Source organism: Nannospalax galili, unplaced genomic scaffold (genome assembly GCF_000622305.1).
Source record: "Nannospalax galili isolate Female #2095 unplaced genomic scaffold, S.galili_v1.0 scaffold1421, whole genome shotgun sequence".
Lineage (NCBI taxonomy): Eukaryota > Metazoa > Chordata > Mammalia > Rodentia > Spalacidae > Nannospalax > Nannospalax galili.
This window is the reverse complement of record NW_008345746.1, coordinates 1,155,509-1,167,652: the sequence shown is the minus strand read 5'-3', so window position 1 is coordinate 1,167,652 and position 12,144 is coordinate 1,155,509. Positions and strand designations below refer to the sequence as shown.

The window sequence follows — 12,144 nt, the reverse complement described above, 5'->3', positions numbered from 1 at the left end:
TGTTGGTCTTTTTGAGACAGGGTCTCCCTGCAGCCCCAGCTGGCCTGGAACCTGCTACGTAGACCAGGCTGGCCTTGAACTCACAGAGATCCGCTGCCTCTGCCTCCCAAGTGCTGGGATTAAAGGCTTGCGCCACCATGCCCAGTTGCTTTGTTTTTCAAGACAGGGTCTCACTATGTAGCCCTGGCTTGCCTAAACTTCAAGCCTCTTGCCTCAGCCTTCCAAGTGTGGGGACGCAGGCATGCTGTCAGGCCTAATGCCACTTCACACCTCTCTCCTTTTAAATATTTTATGTATTATTTTACGTGTATGATGTTTTGCCTGCACATATATAAGTGCACCATGTATGTGCAATGCCCTGCAGAGGCCAGAAGAGGGTGTTGAATCCCCTGGAACTGGAGTTACAGATGGTTGTTAGCTGCCATGTCGGTGCTGGGAATTGAATCCAGGTCTTCTGGAAGAGCAGCCAGTGTTCCTAACTGCCAAATCAACTCTCCAGCCCCCATTTACACTTTTCAATATTCAAAGTACCTAAGTTGAGTCAGATGTGGTGGCACACCCTGGAATCCCAATACTCAAGAGGCAAGGTAGGAAAATGGAAGTTCAAGGCCAGCCTGAGTTATATAGACAGATCCTGTCTCAAAACAATCAGATACATAGATCAAAGCAGGAGCTGTACACAAGGGGCTGTGGTGTGGGGACAGTGCTCCTAGTGAATATCCCTCACAAAGCTTCCTGCATTATACAATGCACATTTTTCAACAAAGGTGTTTTGATATAAAACTTGAACAATGTTATTTAGTTCTGTCCCCTGACCATGGCACTATATTCCCGTGAATGCCTAGTGAGAGGCCACTGGGTTTGGGAAAATCAAAAGTCAGTGAAAACAGGGCTCCTTCATCACAGGAACCCCAAGCCTGGAGCGGCTATGTGTCCCATGGGTCTTTAAAGAGGAGTGTATGTGGAACCTTTGTCTTGCAGATCGAGGACAGGTTGCTGCCCCTGCACCTTTGCTATAAAGAGGACACAAGTGTGGCTGATGTTCTCCGGTCTGCTTGGCAGAAGTGGGATAAGACATCCCTAGTGTCCACCAGGCAAGGCCCTAGTCCCCCAGGCCTGTGTGTGGGTAGTTCAGCTCTTGGCACTGTGCCTAGGGCATGGTGAGGACTCAGAAACAGTGCATCTTGTCATCACCATGCATTTCAAGAGCAGTCTTTATGCTCCACCTGCTCAGTCAAGCTCAGCAGATGCAGCCACTGATGGCCATTCTCACGGTGAGGTGAGGAGCACGGTACCAAGGGCACTGCGCAAAGTGCAAGGTGTTGGTGTTCTTTTGGTGCTCCTGACCTTGTGGCTGGTTTCTGGACCTCAGTGCTGAGGAGTCCATTCTCTACAGCATCAAGCTCTTTCTAGAACTCCTAATGCCACATTGTATCTCTAGTAAGTTCCCTGCATGGTGTAAACAGGCCCTCTGCTGGAGTTGTGGTCACTCTGGCACTAAACAGGCCTGACCTAAGTTACTTATTTACTCTTCACCAACCTGGTCTCCTTGTCTGGAAAAGGAGAGGGAGAAAAAAGGTCACTGACTTTAGCCATAGCTGGCCAGGTGGGGAGGGATGAGGCAGAACAAAGCAGTCTCCGCTATGCTGAAAAGCAATATTATCTGCTCCCATAAGGCTGAGGATTAAATTGCTGAGCTCAGAGCTTGGAGAATCACCATCTTCTGTTACTCCAGTAAGTTCAATTCATGGAGTACCTGCTGTCTTCAGCAAGCCCACCACCCCCAGGAGTTCAGAAGTGAATGACTCCCCTAGAGAGGGCTGCTGTGTGGGGTGTCTGGAGTTGGGGGTAGGCAACACTTGCATCTGGATGCAGTGAGGAAGGATCTGAAGGAGCTCTGGATGTCCCTGGCACCGATGCCCAGAGCTCCCAAAGGCCCTCTGCCACCCAGCAGGGCCGACTTGGAGACAGCTCTCTGCCTCCCCCTGCTGGCAGTGTTCTGCCAGTGCTCCTCCGCCAGCAGGTGGAAAGTTACGCCCACCATTGGCCATGCCCAAGAGTTATTACTCATGTTGCAGACAAGAAAAGAGGTCAAAGAGGAATGTGACTCATTCAAGCTCACCCATTTGAGCCAGAGCCATGTGACTCCCGAAACATGAGAGGCCACCTCTCCTAAAATGAATGCAAGTGTCCATTCAGCCGTGTCCTCCAGCACAATCACTTCAGATGCAGAATCAAATTCTCATGGACCAGAGGCTTACTTAGCAGGCCAGGAGCCTGGGCCACAGCCAGGCCAGCACATGGCTCCCTTCAGACACAGCAGTTCCTCCAAGGCCCTGTTCCTCCCTACCCACAGACTCCTGGGGAGTCTATCCCTGCACCTGTAAATCTCCACCTAATCTTTGGAATCTCACCCTATGGCTGTGTTGGTCTTTGTGGCTGACAGGTGCTGTCCCAGGGGCCACAGAAGCAGATGCAGTGAGACAGCTCGATCTGGGTCATCATCTGGGGTGGGCTCTACCCAGAAGTTTGCCCCAGAAGCCCCACCGCTTGCCTGGGATGCCAAAGGCTGCCTGTGGGGCAGGCCAGATGGATCACCCCCAGCTGAAAAGCCCCCGGGGCCTGCTGCTTTCAGATGCTCCTCCCCCTTAGCAGGCCCTCCAGAGCAACACCCCAGGGGCTCCCTTCCTTCACCATGCAGAAACTCCACACCAACTGTCCAGCTCAACCCAGAGTTCCTGCTCCTCCTCTGACAAGTGTGTCATGGTGATCCATATCATTAGTTTTCTAATATCCACACCTACTCCAAGACAGAGGCCCAGTCTGTCTCTCTATAGCCCCAGACCAGCCCCAGCCAGCTGTTCCTGGAGTGCTGTAGGGACGCTGCATCATCTAACATGCTGTGCTGGGAAGGCCGCCTCTCACTTTCCCCAGGGCCCCATCACAGCTAAGAGATCTTCCTGCTCCGTCTGTAGCCCTGGGTCGGTGTGTCGTCAACATCTACCTTGTGTTTCTACTGCTTGTGTATCATCTCTTATGGTGGCTCCATAATCTTAGACTGCTCCCTGAGACCCACCATGGGCCAAGCCTATTGCAGGAAGGACACTAGGCATGTAAGCGTGCAGTCACATGGTCACCTGGAAGGCTGCAGCCATGCAGTTAACATGCATGCTTGGCAGGTTCCAGAAGCCTTAGAGGAAGCCCTGGACAGACTGTTTTTACAGATGGGGAAAACAGGTTCATGGTGGCCTTGAGGCTCTGGCTTCTAGAACACTGCAGTCAGTTGGATACAGCAACTGCCCCAAAATTGCTCAAGACCTCTTGCCTGTACTCTGCCAGTTTGGAGGGCATCCAGAGGAGGTGTGCCCACTCCTATGGGGGAGGGGCTTCAGCCTCATTCCTGGCAGCCCAGCATGGGAGTACACTGGCCAGGGCTTCTTAATGTGTCAGCTTCTGACCACACATCAGCTCTGGGAAGGGCTGGGCAGAGTGAACAGAAGTGCCATCTCACTCCACACTTCCACTGAACACAGGGAAGGCCTCAGATACTGTGGATGGAAGGCAGGCCTACTGAGGTAGAACTGTTTGGGAACAGCACCTTACCTCAGGCTGGCCTTGTAGTATGAGCAGGTAGAAAAGTGCAGCTGGCATGAGCCTCCTTCCAGGATGCCCACCACTGCCCCTGCCTTAACCCTCAAGAAGGAATCTCCCTCACACTGGCCACATGGTAACCACCCTAGTGGCACAGCGACAGGTGCTTGGACACTATAGGGCCTGGAAGCAATAATCCAGAGCTGTGTGGCACAGCTGTCTCTGCCTCCTGCTGCTTCCCATCCAACGACTCCATTCCCCTCAAGCCCATCACCTACTCCTCCTGGAAGCCCTCCCCACCTGCTCTTTCTGTGCCCCAGGCCCTAACATGCTTTTGGCTGGGACTACTGGATGCTGCCCCTTCTGCCCCTCCAGCTTCTGTGTCTAGGATGAGGCTCTTGTCAGGAGCTGAGTAGTGCCATGTACAGAGCAAGCACAGACCACCAAAATCTACCTGATGCTGTGACTACACCCAGCAGACATAAGGGACCGAGGCTCAAGGCCAACCCACCTTCACCCCACCTTTACCAGCAACACTGCCTCTTATTCCAGCACCCTTTAGAGGCCTGCCTCTAGCTTCTCAGTTTCAGAGAAGAGGCAGCTCCCTGTAGCAGCCTGATTCTAGGAGGCTATGAGCCTAGGTTGGGGGTGCCAAGTGTACCTCACGTAGGCCAGCACTGTCCGGTGGGAATGTACTGTCAGCCACACATAGTTTCATATGTCCTAGTTACATTAAAGAAAACAAAAAAGCAACAACAGAAAAAACGGGCTGGAGAGGTGGCTCAGTGGTTAAGGTTTGGTTCCCAACACCCACATGGCAGCTCACAACTGTTGAAAGCTCCAGTTCCAGGGGATCTGATGCCCTTTTCTAGCCTTCAAGGGCATTGCACGCAGGCAGTGCATTTACATACAGCTAAACACTCACATGCATAAAATAAATTTTTTTTTTGGTCTTTTTGAGACAGGGTCTCCCTGTAACCCCAGCTGTCCTAGAACTCACTATGTAGACCAGGCTGGCCTTGAACTCACAGAGATCTGCCTGCCTCTGCCTCCCAAGTGCTGGGACTATAGGCATGTGCCACCATGCCTGGCAAAATAAATATTTTTAAAAAGAAACAGATGAGCTGGGCATCGTGGCGCACACCTTTAATCCCAGCAGAGGCAGAAGCAGGCGGATGGATCTCTGTGAGTTCAAGGCCAGCCTGGTCTACATAATGAGTTCCAGGACAGCTGGGGCTACAGGGAGACCCTGTCTCAAAAAGATCAAAAAAAAAAAAAAAAAAAAAAAAAAAAAGAAAAAGAAAAAGAAACAGAAGAAATATCTTTCAATAATGTGTTTTATTTAATCCAACATATCCAGAATGCTGTCGTTTCAACACAAAACAACACTCACCAGTAAGTCACTGTGAATTCTTTCCAGTCTAGTGTGCTTCACATTCCCAGCCTAGCTCAGTGAAGATCAGCTACATGTGAACTGCCCAGGGGCTACCACACCACAGTGCAGAGGCTAAGTGGAGGTACAAAGAACACAGTGAAACCAAGTAGTTACTGGTCACAGTGAGAGAAAGGACAGGGAATTTCTGACATGGCCTCTACACACACAAGCCCTGTGTTCTGTGCACTCTGCAGTGTGGCCCCAGCTCCCCACGGTGTGTGCCAGGTGCTGACTCCAAGGGGCCACCAGGAGCTGGAGACACTGTGTCTAACTTCCAACCAGATTAGGGGAGAGGCTGCGAGTCTCCCAGGCAAAGGGAGAAGACATAACCAGGGTATCCATGGCAGCGGGGAGGCGCCACTGGACATAGGAGTCACCTCATGCTCCACTGGCCCCAGGCAGCCCCAACTTGTGCCTGCTGTGCATCAAACAACCCCATTTCAGTCCCCAGATTGTCCAGAGGTTGCCCTGTTTCATCTTACAGATGAGCCTGATGCCCAGTGGTTAAAGTCAGCAAACGGAGCATGGTGTAGGCTGGGTGGTAAACTGGGGTCTATGTCACCAGGGCCACAGTCTAAGGTGCCTAGCTATCGGACACCAGCCTGTCTACAGGAAGTCAGCGGGGCCTCTACCTTAGGACCTCAGGACAGGAAGAAAAAGCAGCCCTCAGGCCCTGCACAGACCAGAGTCGACCCTGCTGCCTCTAACATGCCTGCCCTGGGGGTGTGGGAGGAGTGTCACCAGGGTAGACACTGGAGTCCTGGGCTTCTTCCTTGGGGTGGGGGGGGGCTGTTTGACCCTTGAGAAGTGAGTTCCAGCTCCAAAGCACAAGCTTTGCCTCTGGGACCCCTTCCTTTGACAGTGATAGCTGTCTGCTAGGGGACCGGGGTGGGGGTGCGGGACCACGGGACACGGGACGGGACGGGCGTCCCCTATGACAGAGTGGGCAGCAGTCAGGTGTTGGTGGCCCATGCCAGACATCTCAGCACTCAGAAGGCTGAGGCACGGGTGATCTTGAGTTTCAAGCGCAGTCTGAGCTCCACATCCAGGCCTGGGCTCAAAACCAGAGGGGCTTAGAGAGATGGCTCAGCGGTTAGGAGCACAGACTGCTCTTGCAGAGGACCCAAATTTGGTTCCCAGCACCCACATGACAGCTAACTCCCTTTCCAGGCAATCCGACGCCGTCTTCTGACCTCCGCGGGCACTTACACACATGCAGGCACTCATACACATAAAAAATAAAATAATAATAACCCAGAAGCAGAGCGCCTTGAGGAGTGCCTGTGTGGGTCAGGCCTGGGGCTAGGTTGCGGCTTCCCTACCCACCGCAGGCTGAGGCTACCACGTGTTACCCTGTGTTGAAAGAGGTTAGGAACCTGGCTCTCGAAAGGCAAATGTTAGTTTTGCAGAGTGGCCACAGTGCCACGTCAGACGGGCTGAATCCGGCCCGCACCGGCCAGCGTCACACACTCCCTCCTCTCCTTTACCCGGGTCCACCGGGACCAGGCTGCCACGCACCCCGCGGCCTCCCCGTGGTAGCAAGAACAGCAGCAGCAGCCGCGGCCGCCACGCCCGAAATCCCCGAGGGCTGCACACCCTGCCGGCAGGCGTGGGAGATCCAGTGCAGGTGAGAGGCCCGGAGCGCCATCCTACCGGACCGCAGCACCCACCTTTCCCGGGGATCCTCCGCACCCGGCCGACTCGCTGACCTCAGCTGTCCGTGGCCTCCGTGGCCCCAGGCGAAGGAACCCAGGCCGGCCGGCCGGGTCCTAGGTTCCACCTGCCTGGGGGCTGCGCGTGGGAGGGCGCGCCCCACCCGGAGGACCGAGACCACGCGGCCGCCGAGGGTCAGGGCGAGCCGCCAGGCTCCCGTCCCACGCAGGCCCGCGGGCGTCCGAACGAAGCCGCATCCACTGCAGCCCTACGCACCCACCCAGCCAGGTAAGCCCACGGCCTGCCCGTAACCAGGCAACGGGGGGGGGAGGGGAACCGGCATCCCCGTAAGCGCATGCGCATCTGGCTGTAGGCGACGGCCGAGCCCCTCGAGCCAGCGGCTTAGCTCATGCGCAGTCGCTCCGCCGGCATCTAAGGGACTCCAACAGAAATATGTTGAGGGAAAGGGCGGAACGGCCCGCGGAGCTGCTTTCAAGACTATTTTTCCCTGGGGGGGGTCTCGACTGAGGAATCCTCTGTGCTCAAATTCTAAAACTAGGACTGTGAGACAGCAGGCGTAACCAGGGCCTAGGGCGACGTCGGGAGGCGGGGCCGCGCGCTGGACCCGGCAGGTGGGTGAGGGGCGGGACCACGGGGGTGGGTCTATAAAAGACAGACTCGAGGGGGGGAGGGGCCAGGGGCGGGACGAAGTGATGAGGCGGCGAAAGACTGGACGAGGATGAGGGGCGGAGCCAAAGGGGCGTGACGAGGTGCTGAAGGACAGGCGTGGGGGGCGGGGCCAGAAGGTCGGGGCAAGAGGTGAGGCGCGAAAGACTGGACGAGGACCCCGGTCGGAGTCAAGAGGGGCGTGACGAAGGATGAGGCACTGAGGGACAGGTGCAGGGGGCGGGGCAAAGAGGGCGGGACAAAGGGTGAGGCGGCGAAAGACTGGACGAAGGCGAGGGGCGCAGCCGAGAGGGCGGGACAAGGGGGCTGAAAGACTGGACCAGGGCCAGAGGCGGTGTCTAGGGCGGTGTGGCGAAGGATGGGCCGCTGAAGGACAGGTGCAGAGGGGGCGGGGCAAGGAGGTGAGGCCGCGAAAGGCTGAACGAGGACGAGGGGCGGAGCCAAGAGGGGCGTGACGAAGGATGAGGCCCTGAAGGACAGGCGCGGAGGGGCAAGAGGGCGGGGCAAGGGGTGAAGCGGCGAGAGACTGGCCGAGGGCGAGGGGCGGAGCCAAGAGGGGCGGGGCGCGCGCTGACGTCGTCGCCGGACACGTCGGCGGCGACGGCGACCGGAGCCGGATGTGGCAAGATGGCTGCGGTGGTTGCTGAGTCTGCGCTAGTTTCCAGCGCCGGCTGGGTTTTGATCCGCTGTACCTGAGGGCTGGCCGCAGCTGCGCGGGTGAGAAGCGGGCGTGCGGAGCGAGGCGGAGGCCGCGGGCGGACGGGCGAGGCCCGGGGCGCACCGGGTCTAGCCCGGAGCTGCGGGCGCGTCTCTGGAGCCGCCGCCGGGCCCGGTGAGGACGGTAGCCGGGAGTCTCAGACCTCCCGGGGCCGGCCGCGGGCCTCGGCGCCCTCGTGGGCTGATCCCCACTGGGCTTGGGCTGCGGGGACTGGTCGGACGGCCGCTGGGAAGACGCGTTAGCGTGGCTGGCTGCACCGTGAAGCCTCCGAGGAAACCTGAAACTTGTATTTTAAACGAAGGGACGTGGAGGAAATCACTGCGGTGCTTGGCGTGTCCTGCCAGGTGCCGAGGATGTTGTAGGTCCTTTTCCTCGGCGTTGCGAGTGCATTTGAAGCGGGGAGTAGCAGTGTTTTTCCTGACCTCTTGGTCAGGGGAGCAGGATGTCGCAAGAGCGGTCCTGGGCCGGGTTCTCCACCAGGGTTAGAGGACTCTGGATATTACCGTGGACCATACAGATGCCTTGAACCCCGTGGAATCAGCCTTTGCTGCTTTGCTTACACACTTAGTGGCTTGTAGCGTGGTTGCTGTGTATTGGATTTAAGTTTTTTTAAATTTTTGTTTTGATTTTTTTTTTTTTCTTTTTGAGTGCACCGATGGAGATTCCTTCTCAGATGTGTCCTGTGCAGGTGTTTTATGATAGGCCCTTTCCACCTCTGTATGTGGCAGAGAAGCAGCAGGCTCTCAGGTCGCTGTCCCTGCCTGGTCCTTTGCAGAGTGCAAACTCCCTTGCACTCTTTCTCCACATCCCCTTTCTTCTGGTTTCAGTGCTGAGGCCTTGCATTGGAACCAAGAGGCAAAACAGGGTTTGCTCCCTGTTGTGACTGTTACTCCTTGTGACGTTTACCCTAGTGGATCTCCAGATGGCCCTGGAAGTCTCTGTGCAAATTTTTATCTCCCTTCTTGCTTCTGTGAGCATTCGGGAATGTCGGTGTGTTCTTGCGTCTCGTCCTTGCTTTTAGTACTTGCTTTTTAGAAGAGGTGCTACTTAATCTGGCCCTGCGCCTGATAGGTGTGTTACCGGCAGTCACCAAGAGGGAGACTGTAGGCAGAGCGTCCTTCAATGCGGTTTACATACTTACACTGTGGGTCAGTGGCAGTGAGAGGAGGGGTGTTTTAAATGCCTCCGTCCCACAGACAGAGTCATACTTCAAAAGGTCTTGCATAAGTACTTTTAGTAGAAAGGCAATTGAGCAGCAGAGTTGGGCTTATGAATAATGCATTTTAGAGATCAGCACGTCTCCATGAAACAGGTACCTCTTTGAAAGAAGATTGGCTGACCAGAATAAAAATTTCCATAATCCCGAGATAAATGCTAGGCAGTTCATTGTTTCTCTGTTGGTGAGTGGAGCAGAAAATCACATTCAAGTCACAAGATTGTTCCAACCAAAACTGGCATATTGCTGAAAAGCTCTTGGAAGAATATGGAGGCTTTCCTGTATAGGTGGTAGTGTTAGCTCATAAAACAGTTCTTAATTTATTACAGTTGAGAAAATTTCAAGTTTCTACAAAGAGAAAGTGTAAACTTATGCAATTTAGATTCTGATAAGCAGCAGTAGAGATTAGTTCTCTTAGGAATAATCTGTGGGTAGAATCTCTTTAGGAGTAAACTCAGAAGGGACCTAGAGAAAAAACATCACGAGTCCCTCATTCTGTACAGAAACTAGTTGCAGGAAAAGGGTGGTTGCCCTGAGCTGTCCAGTGGATTTTGATTGTGTGTGTGTGTGTGTGTGTGTGTGTGTCTGAGACAGGGTTTCCCTGTAGCCCCAGCTGACCTGGAACTCACTATGTAGACTAGGCTGGCCTCGTCGAACTCACAGAGATCCACCTGCCTCTGCTTCCTGAGTGCTGGGATTAAAGGTGTGCGCTACCACGCCCAGCTTTATTTTTATTTTATATGTATGACTGTTATGCTTGCATGTATGTAAGTGTCCATGTCATGAAGTGCCTGTGAAGGACAGAAGAAGGCATCAGATCCCCTGGAACTGGAATTATAGACAGTTGTTAGCTGCCGTGTGGGTGCTAGGATTCAAACCTGGGTTCTCTGCAAGAGCAGCCAGTGCTCTTAACCTCAGAGCCATCTCTCCAGCCCCTTGTTTCGTTAATTTGAAATTTCTGTGCTGAAGGACAGCCTCTGTGGTGGTCTTTGGCTCTTGACAGCCAGGTGTGAGGATGGATTGGGGTCTGTCCTGTGTAGACCGATAGGGTGGGGGCGGCAGCGCTCCCTCTGCTCTTATATGAAATGAAGTTGTAAATGTTCTTTATTATTTATTTTGGGTTTTTGAGACAGGGTCTCACTATGTAGCCCTGGCTGGCCTCAAACTCACAAAGTGCTGGGGCTAAAGGCATGCACCACTATGCCTGGCCTTATGTTCTTTCTTTTAAAGTGACTAGAACCAATAGAATTTTCCAGTATTCCTATTGAAAGTTCTGTTGCAGTGAGCGGATATCAAGATGCTTGTCAGTTGGAGTCTTCAGTTGGTGAAGGAGGGAGCACTGTGGGAGTGAATTAATAGCTTTAGAGGACTATCATTCCAGCAGAGATTAGAGACCTTGTATAGACTTTACTTAAAATACTACACACATTAGCTGGCGTGGTCACACACGCCTTTAATCCCAGCACTCAGGAGGCAGAGGCAGGCAGATCTCTGTGAGTTCAAGGCCAGCTTGGGGCTACTGGGAGACCCTGTCTCAAAAAAGACCAAAAAAAAAAAAAAAAGAAATACACACATTAGTGCTCTCTCTCTCTCTCTCTCTTTTTTTTTTTGGTCTTTTTGAGACAGGGTTTCCCTGTAGCCCCAGCTGTCCTGGAACTCACTATGTAGCCATGCACTACCACGCCAGGCTTCTTTTTTAACCTGAATATTTGATTTTCAAGGACAAAGAGTGCATCTACAAAGATGTGTGGATTAAACTCCCTCTGGTTTATTTTTCTTTGGATTAGCTCAACGAATCTTCCTGAGGGTGGTGCTAGGAAAGGACTAATGCAAAGAAAAGGACTTTCAAGGTGCCAGATTTGAATTTTGCCTTGAAAGGAAAAGTTAGGCATTGAGATTGTACTTAACTGTGTCTTGCTCAAGAATAAACAAAAAACACCAGCAGAAAACCCCAGTGAGGATCTGGCCCTTTTCTTTTCTGGAAGAGGTTTGTTGGGATCTGCCTGTTGGAAATCTCCAGTCCCATAGTTTTAAAGCTGCTATTAAGGTTTCATCTGATTTTTGGTCCCAGCCTAGTTAAAACTTCAGTGCCAGAGACAACTTAAGTTTTGTTGTTTTCAGAGGACATTTTACATGGTGGAATAAAAGGTGTTTAGTAGCTTTATAACAGTGAATGTCTTCTTTTTCATATTTAAAATAGGTGATTTTTCTTCTTCCTCCTCCTCTTCCCTTCCCCCTCCCCCTCCCCCTCCCCCTCTTCTTCTTCGTCTTCCTCATCTTCCTCCTCTTCCTCCTCCTCCTCCTCCTCCTCTTCTTCTTCTTCCTCTTCTTCCTCCTCCTCCTCCTCCTCCCCCTCTTCTTCTTCTTCTTCTTCTTCTTCTTCTTCTTCTTTCTTCTTCTTCCTTCTTCCTTCTTCCTTCTTCCTTCTTCCTCCTCCTCCTTTTTGACACAGGGTCTCCCTGTAGCCCCAGCTGGCCTCAAACTCACAGAGATCCACCTGCCTCTGCCTTCCAAGTGCTGGGATTAAGGGTGTGTGTCACCACGCCTGGCTGCAATTTTTCTTTCTTAATATTGGAGTTGGTTTAGAGAAGCCTAAGAACCTTTTCTGGTAGTGTGTGATGCTGATGCTTCTTGTCTCTGACAGTGTGCAGGAGCCCTAAGAGCCCATCACAGGCTGAGTAGGGAATCCCAGAGTGGGTAGAGTCTGTGTTCTATTTGTCTACTTCCAGAACTTCTTGGAGCAGCTTGTAGGGAGGGATGTTCTCTGCTAGGGTGGGATGTGAAGAGATGGATTCTTCAGGACTTCCATGATGTCAAGTTTTTCTCGTTTTCAGAGTTGTGTTG

At 53.2% G+C, this 12,144-nt stretch overlaps 1 protein-coding gene and 1 long non-coding RNA gene across 9 annotated transcripts in view; one reads left to right on the top strand and one right to left on the bottom strand.

Moving 5' to 3' along the window:
- LOC115071855 overlaps positions 1 to 6,826 on the bottom strand; it is a 14,383-nt gene extending 7,557 nt beyond the window's left edge. Inside the window, exon 1 of the long non-coding RNA XR_003850923.1 lies at positions 6,697 to 6,826. This is a non-coding gene — a long non-coding RNA (uncharacterized LOC115071855). The remainder of the gene's footprint in view (positions 1 to 6,696) is intronic.
- Sec16a (SEC16 homolog A, endoplasmic reticulum export factor) overlaps positions 6,715 to 12,144 on the top strand; it is a 37,212-nt gene continuing 31,782 nt past the window's right edge. For 7 of the 8 annotated variants that reach the window (XR_003850922.1, XM_008841966.2, XM_008841965.2 and 4 more), the window contains exon 1: positions 7,950 to 8,083. The gene's annotated coding sequence lies outside the window, so the exon portion shown is untranslated. Of the gene's footprint in view, positions 6,968 to 7,949; positions 8,084 to 12,144 lie in introns of those variants that run through there. The other variant, XM_029567722.1, reaches the window with a different exon arrangement.